The sequence below is a fragment of the Armigeres subalbatus genome, chromosome 1, assembly GCF_024139115.2.
Source record: "Armigeres subalbatus isolate Guangzhou_Male chromosome 1, GZ_Asu_2, whole genome shotgun sequence".
Lineage (NCBI taxonomy): Eukaryota > Metazoa > Arthropoda > Insecta > Diptera > Culicidae > Armigeres > Armigeres subalbatus.
The window spans coordinates 121,424,748-121,440,559 of NC_085139.1; the positions used below are offsets into that span (position 1 = coordinate 121,424,748).

Consider the following 15,812-nt stretch of genomic DNA (forward strand, 5'->3'; position numbering starts at 1 on the left):
GACCTGCAGGATCTTTGTACCGCATCAATGCTAAGGACTCCCTACAAACTTCTTTATTTCTAGTAAAAACCATTCGGTTAAATTCACGAAAATGTTAAAAATAAAACTAAAATGAAGGACACGCCAAGTTTAAATGAAATCACAGAATCGTGATTCAAAATGTTTTTCAATAAAAGCAAAAAACTACATTACAGTGATTACAGGTATAGAAGAATGATTATTCATTACGCTTTTGTCATACATTCTTAAACTTTTTTCTTCTTTTATATTTTTAGACAATTGAGGGCGGATTTTTTCAAAGCGCTTCCATAATCTTCAACGATTATATTTATGGAATGGCTGAATTTCACAATACGTGAATCATCATCAACATATTTGTCAAGAATGTGTTGTAATGTTCAATGATGAAAATATCTGAATATGCAAAGATTAGGACAAACAATGCTTAATTCATACAATTTCCAGTAAGGGGCCATTCATAAAATATATCACGTTTATAAAGAAATATAACTGGGACAAGAACTGTGACGACCCGTCAAAAATGTATATAAAATTCAATACAAAATAATAGGAAAGGAGATGAAATTCCAATGTTTGTGTGAGGTATGGGTTTTCTCTGACGTATCAAAAATTTAATCCTAATTCAATAGTTATGATTTATTATCTCGTCTTGTCTTGTCTTAGCACATGCACAGCTAGTATTTGTTCCATTCTTAGAAAGTTTTTCGATCAAACTAAAAGTTAAAAAAATACACGCATTTGAAAGTGCCCCATTTCTAAATGATCTGGTCTTTAATGCAAAAAATGTGATTGATCTAAATTGTAACACAATTATAAGAACATATCATTGAATACCTATTTTGAAGTCAGGGAATAGAATTTGCACGATGAATTAGAATAATACAACGAATCCAAGTTGTGTAAATATAATGCCCCTATAATATAAATATGTTTGTCAATACTATGTTTTTCCTGTCCCTTATTAGATTCCGCGTTCTTTCCACGAAAATCTTAATTCAAAATTTATACACCCACATTTTCTATCATCATTCCAAAGTAGGGGGCTGGGGGTAATATGGACATGCTAAGGAATCGCGCCATTTTCACAAGGAAAACCTAAATCACTTACGTGAATCTTGAATAGAAACACTACAATGACTTGAAGTCAATTGACAATGACAATGAAGTCAATTTAGTAGAAAACAATCGGATTTTGTGATTTTTTGACAATGAAAATAAGGATGAAAAAATCTCGGTTTAAAAGTATGCGGTGAAACGGACATAATGTGTGGGTGAAACGGACATGTTAAGAAATTAAGCTTAAAACAGTGAATTTGGTTGATAAATTGTATGCATAGGCTAAGTATCTCTAAAATGAGTCTCTGGAAATAAAAATGTTGGAAATGTGGAAATAAGAAATGGAAATAAAAAATAATAATTAATATATTGGTAACTTACAATGATTTTACTAAAAACAGCATGTAACATCAATAAAAATCACTTTAAAATGCCATTTGTCTGAACAAAACTCGGAAATTCGAATTTCCTAATGAATGCTTGGTCTTTCGGAGATAAACAGTACAAACTTTTCAAAATATAATTTCGTTGAAAAAAGTGTATGTACTTCATATGGTCCATATTACCCACACCAGAACGTGTCCGTTTACCCCACCATGATCCAATTTCTTAAAAAATTCTAAAAAAATCGAATTTTGAGATAAATCATCGATTCAACCCGTACATAATCTTTGGATAGACTAAGTTTGAGATCCTCGAGGATCTTGCCGAATAGTTTTGCCGATTTCTGTTTTAAAAGCTTAAATACTGCACAACAAAAATTACATCGCCATGGAATATCAGCCATAGTTTACATTAAATCTTTAAAAACAGAATAGTTTTCATTATTTGAATGTAGTTAAACATGTTACACTCATAATTTGAAACATGCAATAAGATCCACTTAAAGGAGTGCCAATTTTGAAACGATTTAGCACAAACTGGACCTCTGTCCGTTTTACCCACCCTGTCCATTTTACCTCAACCTCCCCTATGAGCATGAGCATGAGCATGAGCATGATGACCGTGCATTTCGTAGTTGCTACTCCGTGATCGACCAGAACAATCGCAATTGCACAGGGAACCAATGGATGGAAGCATGGGATTTGCTCTCCAACCTCAATGTGCACAGTCCGAGAGCTCTAGTATTTTGGGTAGTCGATAACGGCGCTGGCCAGGTCCTCACGGTCATCGGGGATGGGAAGGAATTGATGATGCAGTCACTCGCCCACTGCAAGCCGAGAACACCTCTGCACTCGCCACGAGTTCCTGCGGAATTTTATTGGAATCTTGGGGTTAGGTTTTATGGCAGAGGTTCGTCTTGGTTAACGGGTTGCCAATGTGATAGTTATGAAAGGGTGGTGTAGTATTCTATTTGGATGCCGAAACGAACTTTTTCGCTCATTTCGAATTCTAACAGTAACCTGCTAGAACTAATCAAGTTGTAGGTATAGGGATAGAAGATGGAAACGGTATGAAAGCCCATTTCCAGTTCTAGCGATTGCTAGAACATGAGAAATATATGAAAAGATACAAAGTAGGAAGAATGGAACGGGCCTGGGATTGAACCCACGACCTCCTGCGTATGAGACAGAAGCGGTAGCCATATGACCACCAAGCCCGTTCCATTTTACCTCAACCTCCCCTATGTATAAAAAATAATAGATCCCATCTTGATTAACATGCGTTTGGACTTACCTTATAGTTGAGCAAATTGAAAGTTTAGTGTTTTTAGCTTACTTGCGGGCTGACGAGAATGATGATCAATTGATCAATTCGGATACCTCAAAGACGCCAGTACCGTGAGGACCTTAGAAATGCGCTCAATGGACACCAACGTTTTGTTGATGAAAAACTCCAATTCATGTACGCTTTCAGACTTCCGTTGGGCTCGGCAAGTTCTTGATAAGTGCGATCGATTCGAAATCCAGTCCTGCCCGTCGTACAGCAACTATTGAAGTTCCGCACAGTGTAATTTTTCATGTAGCAGCTTCAGAAATGCTTCAAATGCTGGTTGAAGGTCTTGAGATGAAGAAACACTTAATGATCTTCGGATATCGATTTTATAATTTTGAACCGGTGTTACTTTAAACACAAAAATTGACGGGAACAGATAATTTTCACGTCTACATTTTCGACAGGGCAGATCCGTCCAAATCGTTCAAAAATTGATTTTCGATCTAATGTCCATTCTACCATATGTCCTTTCGACCATATGTCCTTTCGACCAAATGTATGAAAATTCTTCATTATAAAATTTGATTTCGACTAAATGTCAATTCGACTTAGTGCCCTTTCGACCTAACGTCATTCGACGAAATGTTCTACGTCTCTAGTAGACTAAAACTTAATTTTCGACTAAATGTCCCTTCGACGTAATGCCTTTTCGACCAAATGTCATTCAACTAAATGTTTTTCGACGAAATGGTATAGATTCGTGATAAAGGGTGCCAAAGACAAATGCTGCATCTCTTCAGAATTACGGCAGGAATTCCGGGAAAGCCGCTTTCTCGTAATCAATGAAGTAAACCCTGCAACCCCGCCCCTTTGTTGAGTGTTATTTTGTGGTGTAATGGTTGCAAAATATTAACACAGAATATTACCAAAGAAGCGGGTCTAATGAGCCTTTTGTAATTGATTACAAGAAAGCTGCATTCCCGCGCGTGCGAGCCATTTCATTGAGTAAGTGGTTGCTCTTAGTGATTCGAAAATCGCTCTCAATAGATAACGATGGAAGAAAGGCAAAAAACTCTTCGAATCATAACAAGCCATGAAAACAAAACTATCGCACTTGTATACAAGTTAGAAAAAACTGATTAGGATAGGTGGGCCCCACCGATGGGGTTCGATAAAACGCGTTGTTTTCGCTCATTTCATGGTGGGGATCATATTTTTTTCGCACAGCTGTGTAAAACAAGTTGAAATGCATCATCAGAACCGATGCCCCCCACAATTGTGTGTTATGTGTGTGTTATGTGTGTGTTATTGCAATCTAACTCCCACTGGCTGGCAGTGGCATTATGGATAGAATATTCGTGCAACCATTTTATTAATATAATTGCAAGAATCTTAAATCCGGGAGCTAAAAGGTGATAGCTCTATTGTAACTCCTATAGCCCATTTCAAGAACGCATGCATTCCGAAGCTATAGTCGTGTACAATAAGCCCCGCAGGATATCTGAAGTGTATTCACACTTCCCGAAATGAATCATTTTGATTCTGGCACGTATTTAGTGATAAAGAATATAATTAATAATTTACAGTTATCAAAAGGCTTACCATTTTTTACCAAATCATCCTTACGCAGAACATGTTTGTGCGTTTATATTACCTTCATCGCACTATTAACAAGGGCATTGTCCTTCCTAACAATCGATAACCTCATGCTTGCACAAACATGCGCGTGTAAAAAAAATGAATTTTAAGGGATAACCGAAAAATGCAATTAACTTGAAGAATGCAATTTTCGAATCTCCTGAAATTGAGTTTAATCCATAATATAATGGAGCCGGAAATATATTTCAAAAGCTGGGTGAGCAAAGTAAATGATTTAAAAAACCACAAACTTTTGAAAATTATCATGGGTTGTGGCCCCCCGAATCAGTTCATTATCGTAACAGCTACCGAAAAACGTCTCTCACGGTATGCTACCTATCGAGAGTGTATACAGACATGATAAATGAGAGATTTTCTCATTCTCCTTTGAATTAAAACCCTGTCAAAAATTAATCCGTTCTTTTAAAGACCTCCATTCTACACAGGGGCCATCCACAAAGTACGTCACGCTCCTAGGGGGGAGGGGGGGTTCCGAGCAGCGTGACGACTCATACAAAAATTTTAGAATGTTAATACAAAAAGTGTGACGAAGGGGGGAGGGGGGTTGAAAATCGCCAATTTTTGCGTGACGTACTTTATGGATCTTCCCAATGGGAAAATTGATTGAGCGGAGTCGAATTTTGTTCCAAATGCAAATTAATTGCTTGGCGATGAAAGAAAGTTGCCATTCGTAACAGAATCACGAGCGCGCGTCAAAGGGAGACGCTGCAAAAAATAAATCGCATGGATGGCACCAGTGACTGCCGTGTGAAATTTTCTCTCAGGATTCTGGTTTAGTTTTGTTGCTCTTTGTGTTTGGTAAGGCGCATTATGAAAAATAAATCGGTTCTTTTTAAGACCATTATTCTATCCAAGAGAAAGCTGCTCCGAGAAGAAATTTCTTTAATGTGCAAAACACAATCACTTAGTGAAGGCAGAATAATCGTGACGATGGTCTTACGTTGTACAACGTCTACCTTGCGGTCGTGTATTGTACTCAACCCTTCTGATTGTTTTTAAAATAGGGGCATTGAATGGAATTGAATTGAATCCACGACTTTCTGCTTGTAAAGCAGAAAGGGTAGTCACTACACCAATAAGTTCGTCCAATCAATTTTTCGTTGAAACATCAAAAGTAAATACTTTGCCCTGGATACAGAAAAAAATCCCTTAGAAACTTCAAATTAATTTTCAGTGGCAATTCAAAAAAGATTCCCGTTAAAATTAAAATTAAATTTTGAGAAAAATTTGAACGAATTTTTCGATGCAATTTGAATAAATTTTCGTTGGAAATTGGAATTAATTTCGCGTGGAAATAATAGGATGAGGTTGGATTTGGTCGTGTATTTCATTGATCAACTGAGCGACTAGATGCATTATTCAATCGTGCACTTGTACATTGAAGAAAAAAGTCAATTGATCGATGAGCAGACTAACCGCATTAAGCAGACAGCGTAACAAGTCATTAGTATTAATAAATCATAATTAATTAATTTATTATCTTGTCGAACAAGCCTTGCACATATAGAATATATAGACGGGATGAGCAATTGGCCATACTAGTTTTTAAGATGACAACATTGATTGAATTATTGCAATTTCAGTGTCGCCGAATTCTCAGCAGTTGCACACGGAAACTGGTCAAGTTTGACAAATGATAAGGCCAGATAAATAGAATCGGGTGTTGTTTTACATGCCAATTGGAAGGATGATTTTTTTTGTTATTACCAGAGGAAAATGGAACCCATTGAATTGCAGACAGAGTTGTTTACGTCAATTTTAAGATATCCACTACATTAATTTATCTATAAACTTTTTAGCTAATACATTTAAAAGTGTACCAATTAACAACTTGACCATTAGTTACTACACGTAGATCAACTTTGATGAAAGTGCTAGGAATGTATGGCCTAAAGAAATTAAATCTGTAGAATCGTTGTTCCCATTTTCCCACAACAGTCACAAGAAAAAAAAGAATATCAACATCCAATTAAAATCATTGAAAAAGTTGCATCCAAAACGCTTAATTTATTACACAATATCATCAATCAGATCTGCTTCCATCTATGCCAACAACAAGTATAAACTATGTGCAAGCCGTCACTAATTCATCTTCGGACGACCCACATGATCTCGAACTCACAGACGTTCCCTTTCTCAGTTGCTCCAAGTCTTTAATTTATCAACTGGTGATCCTCACAGTCAGTTTCTCTACACTGACTGACTACTACTTGACAAGTGAAGCCAATGATCAATCTCCGAAAATTCGAGGAGGCGTTAAGTGAGTGAAAAAGTACATCCAGATGTTCCGTACGGGGAGCCATCTGCTCGTGTGTGTTCCGCGCCGCCAGCTGCTGATTTATGGCAATTTAAATAGTGGGGTCCCGGTCAGCAGGAGTTCGTTCGCTACCGAAGGCGCGACGCGCGACGATGATGTCGGAAATGAATGACTACTGGGTTTCTTGTTGCCTTCGCTCTCGGGTGGCCCGCGCTACCATCGCATCGCCATCATCATCCATCAAACGCGCTAATTTAGGCACTTGCCGAGCGGATCGCCATCGTCATCGGGCGTCAGCATCTCTTCGCTTCATTGTCGGAAGAGATTCCGGGCGCGCTTTTCCTTTCGTTGGAATAATGGACCCATGATTTCGCCCCATTCACAAAACTGCGGATGACAAGACAACGAAACAAGTTAGCGAAACTTCCTCCGTACCAGGTCTATCAAGTAGCAACAGCCGAAATGCAGTAACGAACAAAGAGAAACTTCCTCCCGGGATGATTATTAAATTATAGTTTGCTGCCTGTGCTCCGCCTTTCGTCGTCAAGTTCCCGTACATTCCTCGGCGTTTCGCTACTACTGGGGGTAATCATAATTAGGTAGGATCCTTTCGTCTTTTCCAGCATTTGCTACGTGACCCTGGCTTTGCAAGGATAACTCCATCCTTCAAACAGTCACAGCAACAGAAGCAGCAGTCATTCCTTTTCTGTACGGCGAGTAACTTTTCCGCCCTCGGAAAAGTTTAAATTGAAATAAGGCCTCCCTAAGGAGGGAAACGCAAGACGATGATGGTGAGGAGGCACGCACAGTCCCCGACCACTAATGGAAGGTTTATTTAAGAAAAGCAACTTTTGTGTAGCTTCTTTTCTTCGGCGCCCGGGACGAATTCACTTTGAGTCATTTGTGTGCATCCTTCTTTCCGTTCCTCACGACATTGGATATCTCGAATCTTACAAACGAAGTGGAACGCAATGAAGCATGAATTCGTATCCCTTGGTTGTACGGGCGAGCAAACATTCCGCAACGGTGTCCCCCACCGTAAGGGTCGATGAGCTGCCAGGCGGAAAGCGGAAAAGTTTTCTTCGCATTTTCCGGGAGATTTTAGCGAGAACATTTGCACTGCCATTAGAAGTGTTTGTTGGGAGGCTCCTTTTCGTGGCAAAAGGAAGGCAATGTCACGCAATCAACCCTTGGGCTTGCTACGGCTGTGTGCGGGCAGCAAATACGACACTTGTTGGCCACGCGATGAAAAATTTCGGTGTTAGACGATTTTACTTAAATTTTCAATAGAAGAGAGAGGAGGGGAAGTCAGAAATAAAAACTGACGCAAAACTGGATGTGGTGGCAGGAGTTCTTAACTGACAAGTCTCTGATGTCTCTGATTATTCATCCTCTGTTTGGGACTATATAACTTAAAAGGTTCTCAAATCGAAGATAAATGAAATGAAGAACAGATTACACTGTATAAAATGAGCTCAAAAACACATTACCGTGTCACAAGCAAAATGCAATTTCGAACATTTATTGAAAACTACAATCTGAATCAAGAGCACCGATGAGAACGCTGGCAGTGCTGGTACTACTCGCCCTGATTGGTACCAGCAATCCCGCCCTTTCATAAGAATGCAACGCGTTCATAATGGCGTTTGACGGCGTGCTGTGGCGGCAACTCATGTCTGCCTCCTGTTTGACCCTTTTGCACTTCGCAAACTGTAATAATGTCGCTTTATGCGCCACCATTCCGGACGGTCACCAAGACTGCATTTGTGCATTATTGTAATAACCCAAAACAGAGTGCTTCACACTTTCGATCGTTAACACGCGTGTGTGTGGTGCCATTCAAAATGTGAGCCTATTGACCGGATACAAACAAACAGACAGACAGAGCAAAGTCAATCCGGGGTCGCGTGTTTTATTTTGCGCCGCGTTATTATTGCGCTGAATTGCAGTATTTTTCTGCCAATTAAACAAATACTGAAAGAAAGAGGCCGCTCCGGTCAGGCAACAACGTGCAGACGACGATGCCACCACCACCCCACAGACAGGCGTTATCGTGAAACAAGGTCGTCCAACCGAAACGGAAATTGATCGGCCGTGCGAGCTCTGCTGGCTCGTCGATGCGCCACACACGTGTGCTGGGATGATTTCGGCACCTTTTTTTCCTGAATCGTACCCGACAGGAGAACACGCCGAACTGTCAGGCCATTTAGGAAACTATCAACTAATGAATAACATCAATTAGTCGGAGGTGATTTGTTTTCAATAAAGGTAATGGAGACGAAAATATTCTAGAACTGCGGACTGCTCCAATAAATCTAGGTTAGGAATAGATAATTATTTAGAAATGGGATTATTTGGTTTCATTTTGGATCGAAAACATTTATACTTGGAGTCATTGAAGACCATCTTGGACCATTAATCAAAAAATCCAATTCCCTCATATCCATATTTCTTACCTAATAAGAAGTACAAGAAAAGCACCATCACCATTACAGACGGATTGATCTAGTTTTTATGTTGGCGTCGTTTCCAGAAATTGGTGCCATGAAAATAATGGTTTAATTAAAACAACAACGGGTGAAATGCCGATTATTTTTCACGCCTTTTCGCTGTTAATGGTACGTATCGCGTTTAAATATGGCAGCAACTCGGTATCGTTGCAGGGGTGCGCCAAATTTGTGCACTCGATAATCAATTAAATGTTTGCCAGAATGAATTTATTTTTCGGTCGATCGATTTACACCAAAAGAACCCGATACGACGTTAACGTTGGAGCAAATTTATGTGTATTTCATTTCATCAAATGTTTGTCTCTAATTGACATATTAATAATAATAGTTTAATCATTTATTTTTTATGTCCCTACACTCGGAGAACACTCGATATTTGTAACGGCCTAATCATGATATGGAAATGCTAATATCACGTAGAAGTAATAAACACAAATCATTAATTAGTGGCCTAATCATGTTTTTCTACACAAAAAAAAACTTATAAATTTTGGCATATATAATTCTCAAAGGTTTTAATACAAGAAATGTAAGCTTTTTATACAGATATTGTATAAAAATAATACAAAATTGTAAGATTCCAATAAAATGGTTGTATAGAAATGTTCCGAAATTGTATATACCATTTTTGCCAAAATTTTGTACATGTTCTGTAAGGCTCTTATGTAAAACTGTATTATCTGCATTCCGCTGCAACGATGGCTAATTTATTTATTTATTAACAGACTAAGGCCGCAGTGGCCTGTGCTGCACATAAAAGTCTTCTCCATTCAGCTCGGTCCATGGCTGCACTTCGCCAACCACGCAGTCTGCGGAGGGTCCGCAAATCGTCCTCCACCTGATCTATCCACCTTGCCCGCTGTGCACCTCGCCTTCTTGTTCCCATCGGATCGTTGTCGAGAACCATTTTCGCCAAATTACTGTCCGACATTCTGGCTACGTGCCCGGCCCACCGCAGTCTTCCGATTTTCGCGGTGTGGACGATGGATGGTTCTCCCAACAGCTGATGCAACTCGTGGTTCATTCGCCTCCTCCACGTACCGTCCGCCATCTGCACCCCACCAAAGATGATACGCAACACTTTCCTTTCAAAAACTCCCAGTGCGCGTTGGTCCTCCACGAGCATCGTCCAGGTCTCGTGTCCGTAGAGAACTACCGGTCTTATAAGCGTTTTGTAGATAGTCAGTTTGGTACGGTGGCGAACTCTATTCGATCGGAGTGTCTTGCGGAGTCCAAAGTACGTACGATTTCCAGCCACTATGCGTCTCCGAATTTCTCTGCTGGTATCGTTATCGGCGGTCACCAGTGAGCCTAAGTACACGAATTCTTCAACCACCTCGATTTTGTCACCACCAATAGAAACTCGTGGTGGGTGGCTTACATTGACCTCTCTTGAGCCTCTTCCTATCATGTACTTCGTCTTCGACGTATTGATGACTAGTCCAATCCGTTTAGCTTCGCTTTTCAGTCTGATGTAGGCTTCCTCCATCCTCTCAAAGTTACGTGCCATGATATAAATGTCGTCGGCGATACCAAATAACTGGACGGACTTCGTGAAAATCGTACCACTCGTGTTTTTTTTTTCTTCCTAAGCAATGGAGGGGGAATCTTCTCAACAGACATCCTGGGTTGACCAGGAAGTGCGGGGTTAGGGATCACCGAGGGAGGCAGGACTACATCCCCGACCCGCTAAACATTTTCCATTGCCGCCAAGCCCATAGTCCCTTCGGTACAACCAGAAAGTAATGCTTCAAAGGGGGGCCAGTGCACAACGCACCCTCGAGGTTAGCTGCGTGTCCTTGCAGCACCGAACATTGTAACTCGCTTTTTTAGAAGAACACCATGGTATCGTGCCAGCGCGTTGCCGGCTTTCCAGTTGGCCTTACCACGCCCTATGTCCTCGGAAGGTGGGAAGGGTCGACTTCGCGCCTGCTTCCCTCTGCACGACTGGTATCAAGAATGATGATGCCGCGTGCACCCCAAATTGACCTTTCTGCGATAGGGCCTATTCGCCAGCACACAGAGGGACTTGCCGACGCGGTGCCTACGCCTGCCCCAGTCTTGACGAGGACCCCTTTCCGTCCTCGGGCTCGGAACCCGCCCGGTTGACCGACGCCGCGAAAGCGACGATACCATTTTGATAAGAAAATTATTTTGAGCTTTTTAGTGGAATGTTTTCACCTGTCATAAGACGAGTTTATACAATCCCATTGAATTCCACCACTTAATTGTATCTTCACAGATACGTATTTCGACCTCAAAGGTAAGGCCGTCTTCAGTGTCTCGTACTTGACTCGACTTAGTCTACCCCCCCAGGGAGCTCATCCCCTGGAGACTGTCTCCCCCGTTTTTGTGTCTGCTCCGTTGGAGCAGTCACCCCCGACGTACCCGCAAATACTTGAGCCTCAGTTTGGGTAGACTTTGGTACCACCGTCTTCGCTGGCACGCCTTCGGTCGATTCGACCTTGCCCGAGTCCGCGAATCCTTGGGCCTCAGTCTGGGTAGACCTCCACCGATTTCACGGGTTTCCACTTGGCCGTCCCGACCGCCCTCTCCAGCTTGGCGTCCAGCATCGACTTTCGAAGTTTCTGCAAGCTCCTCTTGAGGTCCTTGCTGATATTATGCTTCGATGACGCAAAGTCGATGATGGCGTCCAGCTGTTCCGTCGTCACCTCGAAGGCCGAAAGCCCATCGCGTTTGCGGTTCATCGCCTCCACAAGCCATGGGCCGTCAATAACCTCTACCGGCGTTTTTGTAGCCGAGAGGAAGGTTGAGTGACCCACGCTGGCGCTGCGCACTGAGCGGCCGACTATTGCCTCTGGCCTCCTAGGCGGAGACCTGAACAACCCACCTCTTGCGAAGGGGTTGTCGCCTACACTACTACCACTAATTGAAGAAGAGTTGTTCGGGCTGTGGTTGCGCTAAAGTGTACCACTACAAGTGCACTTCCATGACCAAACCATTGGCAAAGCTGGTCACGGAGAATGTGAATGTTGTGTTCAAGTGTGATCAATGTTTATCAAGCCAGTGTTGTGGCGAGCAGAATATTCTGTTCTCGAATGCACAAAAGTTTGAAGAAGAGATGAAGAAAATTTCTTCACTTGTTACGTTTAAGATTGTTTGTAACCTACGAGAATATTAGCAAGTAATCGTGAATCATGAATACATAAAATCGGAAATTAAAACGGAACGCGAGCACTGCACCTGCACCTGCCTAACCCATCAACCGTCAGTTTGAATGCGAATCAACAGTCCACCCCTGCAAAGACTAAACGACGCTAAGCGGCGCGGCAGTTTGGCATGAGCCAAACGCACACACACCACGAACGACATCAACGCAAATCAAGAAGAACGAAAAACACTGTTATTCGGTATCTCCGTGCGAGACCATCGCCGTCGCCATCGTTTGGCGAAAAAATTGTGAAAAACCCGTCGAGGAAATTATTGTGCGCGGTTTAGAAGTGATTTTCGGCTTCATTAGCTTCGCGAATGTGTCGGACATAGAATGCAGATTTCACTGCACTAAACGTCACCGTGTTTAAGGATAATTTAGTCCCCACGCGAATCCGACCTTGAGTCGCATGTGCCTACAACGAACGAACAAAAGGTAGGACTCTCTTAGTCGCATGCCACGATGTAGGATTAACCTCAATTCAATCGCAGGCAAAATCTCCGAAACTTCGCAGAAAGGTAGACGGTAAGAGGAAGCACGGAACCGATCACCGGTGAATTTTATTCAACGGGCTGACAACCGAATAGTAGAAGGTAATCCTTTTTTGCATCAAGCAGTACACACGTCTAACCGCACATGATTCACAGCTCACTCAAAAGCCGGAGAAGCGAGCCACAACTTCGTCTGGTGGAAATCGTTCCTGTTTTTTTTGACACCAATTGGGATCCAGACTGAACCAAAGCACCCCATCCATTGGGTAAGTCAAACCACGGAAAAGAGTGAGCAGTCGTTTGATAATTGTCGTTCGTAGGGTGTTTGGGTGGTACCGAAACAGTTGGACGGTTTCGGACGGAAACCTCGTCATCGACAACGAGTACGTCAAGGGCCTCGGAGGGACCCCATCCAGCATCCCGGTCGCGCTGGACGGCCAGAGGGGTCTCCAGCGGAGGAATCAGCCTTGCGGGTCGTGTGGAGAGCGACGACGCGGCGAACAGCTGGTGGAAGCACAATAGGGGGACGCCCCAAGAAGCCAGTACCGTGAGTACGGAGAAGAAACCGTGAGTAAGAAAACTGAGGTGTTTTGTAAAGTAGGAAAATAGAGAAAGAGGAGTGAAAGGGAAAAAAGATAAGATGACTAGGAGGTAGGAAGTGACAGAGGAAAATGGGTGCATTACCCTAAATACATGTATTAAATTGAGATTTGTGGTTATTTGATTTGTGTTGGTGCTTTGGCCCTCCAGTCTAATTGCTTCTTTTGTCCGCTTTGGTAGTTCTGCTCTACCCGCTACCGGAAACTCGCAATACTGGCGCCCAACTGAAAATCCACAATTAAAACTACCGTTTAGCGAAAATTTTTGGTTTGTTCAGTTATATTTTGGTTTTGTGTTTTGATTATCCGGCCTATGATAGTCAAATTTTACTTTAACTCTTACGCATTATTATCGATATGGATTATACGCATTTGACCGACGAAGAGGTGACCTACGAGTTAGCTTTACGCCACGTAGTCAACCTAGGTCCAACCACCCATCGAGGTAAAATCCTCCGTCTCAAGGCTCTCGTTCAAGAGGAGACCTTGAGAAATAGTAAGCCCACTAGCTCAGACCACATAATGAGCTCACAATCAAACATTGAACATTGTGAAGTTCAGATACACCAACTGCAAATTTGTACTGAATCGGCCATCCGCTCAGCCGATAGTACAGCATTAAACCAAATTCAAACGCGTCTAACGCACTATCGCGACCGTTTAAGCTTGATCCATCCTCCGGTCGAATTGCATGAAACGCACTCTATGCTCATCATGCAAGTCAACTTGCTGTTGAGCAAAGTGAACGGAACAAGTGCAGTGAATGGTGTAACAAGAAGTGACAGTGCAGTGAACCAACAACAGTTGACTGGCGCAGTGCGCAGAAGCAACGCAGAAGAAGACGGAGCCTTTGGAGGAGCAGCGAATGCAACCATCCCAGTTGCTGACAACTTTATTCTGGAAGTTCCGGCAACGATGTCGGACCGACCACCAGAAATGAATTCGTTTTCGTGCGGAAATGAACGCGGACAACTATTTTCAAGTTCGTTCCAAGCACACGGCCATGAGAACGGAACACAAGTGAATACAGGCCGGCGAAGCAGCACACCACCACCTCCCTACCGTTCGAGAGATCGTGCAGCCTGGAACTACCCGGAAAGTGAAGCACAAGGACTAGAAGGCAGAATAAGAGAGATGCAGGACAGGGAGAACCGTATTCGAGAGCAGTACTGCAGAATGCGGGATGAACTGGATCGGCTCATTCGTCGAGAACAACCACGACCGGTGCGAGAAGAAGAAAGAAGGATACAAAAGGCTGTGCACAACTGGCCGTTCAAGTTCCGTGGAGACAAAGACACGACATCGCTCAACATTTTCCTGGATCGAGTCGAGACGTTTGCAAGGTCGGAGGGCATGAGTGATGCGACGCTGCTGAGTTCCATCAAGCATCTGCTGCAGGAGGACGCAATCGACTGGTATGCACGGGCAACTTCACAACGCTTGCTTCATTCATGGAACGACTTCAAGCGGGAAATCCGAAGAGAATTCTTGCCCAGTGGATATTCGCAGATTCTTCGCCTGGAAGCCAGCTTCAGATTCCAAGGAAGGGAAGAGTCGTTCGCGAAATATTTTCGCGACATTTCGGCGCTTTTTCGCTTTGTGGAACCGCCAATTCCAGAGGAAGAAAAGTTTTTCCTGGTGAAGAAGAACATGAACGAGAACTATGCAGCTATCGTTACGGCAGCAAGGCCGCGTTCACTGGAGGAAATGGTAGAAGTTTGCACCGGGTACGACGAAACACGAATGCTCTTGAACAGACAGCGCCGAATTTCAATTCCGCACAGTGCGCTTCTGGAGCCGAACTTCGCGACGCCGGTAACCGTCAACAGGGTGACAACGCTTCCTCAGCAACAACAACCACACCGCTACAACAGAGTTCACGCGGTAGAAGTAGAGGAAAACATTCCACAATACGAAGAAGAATCACGTGATACTTGGCAGTATAGCATCGATGATCTCATAGAGCAAGTCAACGCGCTGAAGCTGAACATGGAGAGCAAAACCTGGCGTCCGAGCAACACAACGCGAAACGATCAGCCACCCAGATTTGTGGACAGAGTTCATCGATCCGAAGTAGCACGTCAGCAGTTCGGAAGTGAACAACAACCCAGATTCCAGCCACAACAGCAGCAGTACATGCAGTTTAAGCAACGTCAGCCACAGCAACTGCTAGATAGCATGCAAAGAACGCAGAGCTGGCAGTCAGGCCGAGAAATTCGAAACTCCGAAGAAGCATTAGCTGACGCTCCTCAGCAAAGCCATCGACGGCAGCCAGAGCCAGCCAGATGGGAGGATAATCACCACGAGGAGCAGCAGGAATCTCCGCGCAACCAACGACCAATCATGGTTTGCTGGAACTGCGACGAAGACGGTCACAGGTTCACGGACTGC

At 43.0% G+C, this 15,812-nt stretch overlaps 1 protein-coding gene and 1 long non-coding RNA gene across 3 annotated transcripts in view; one reads left to right on the forward strand and one right to left on the reverse strand.

Annotated features, from left to right (window-relative positions):
- Positions 1–15,812, reverse strand: part of LOC134205078 (sterile alpha motif domain-containing protein 5) — an 872,402-nt gene that overhangs the window by 475,195 nt on the left and 381,395 nt on the right. The window lies entirely within an intron of this gene.
- LOC134205890 (uncharacterized) lies at positions 12,523–13,318 on the forward strand. The gene is made up of 3 exons (XR_009978224.1): positions 12,523–12,924; positions 12,979–13,088; positions 13,143–13,318. It is a non-coding gene; the product is annotated as an uncharacterized LOC134205890 (long non-coding RNA).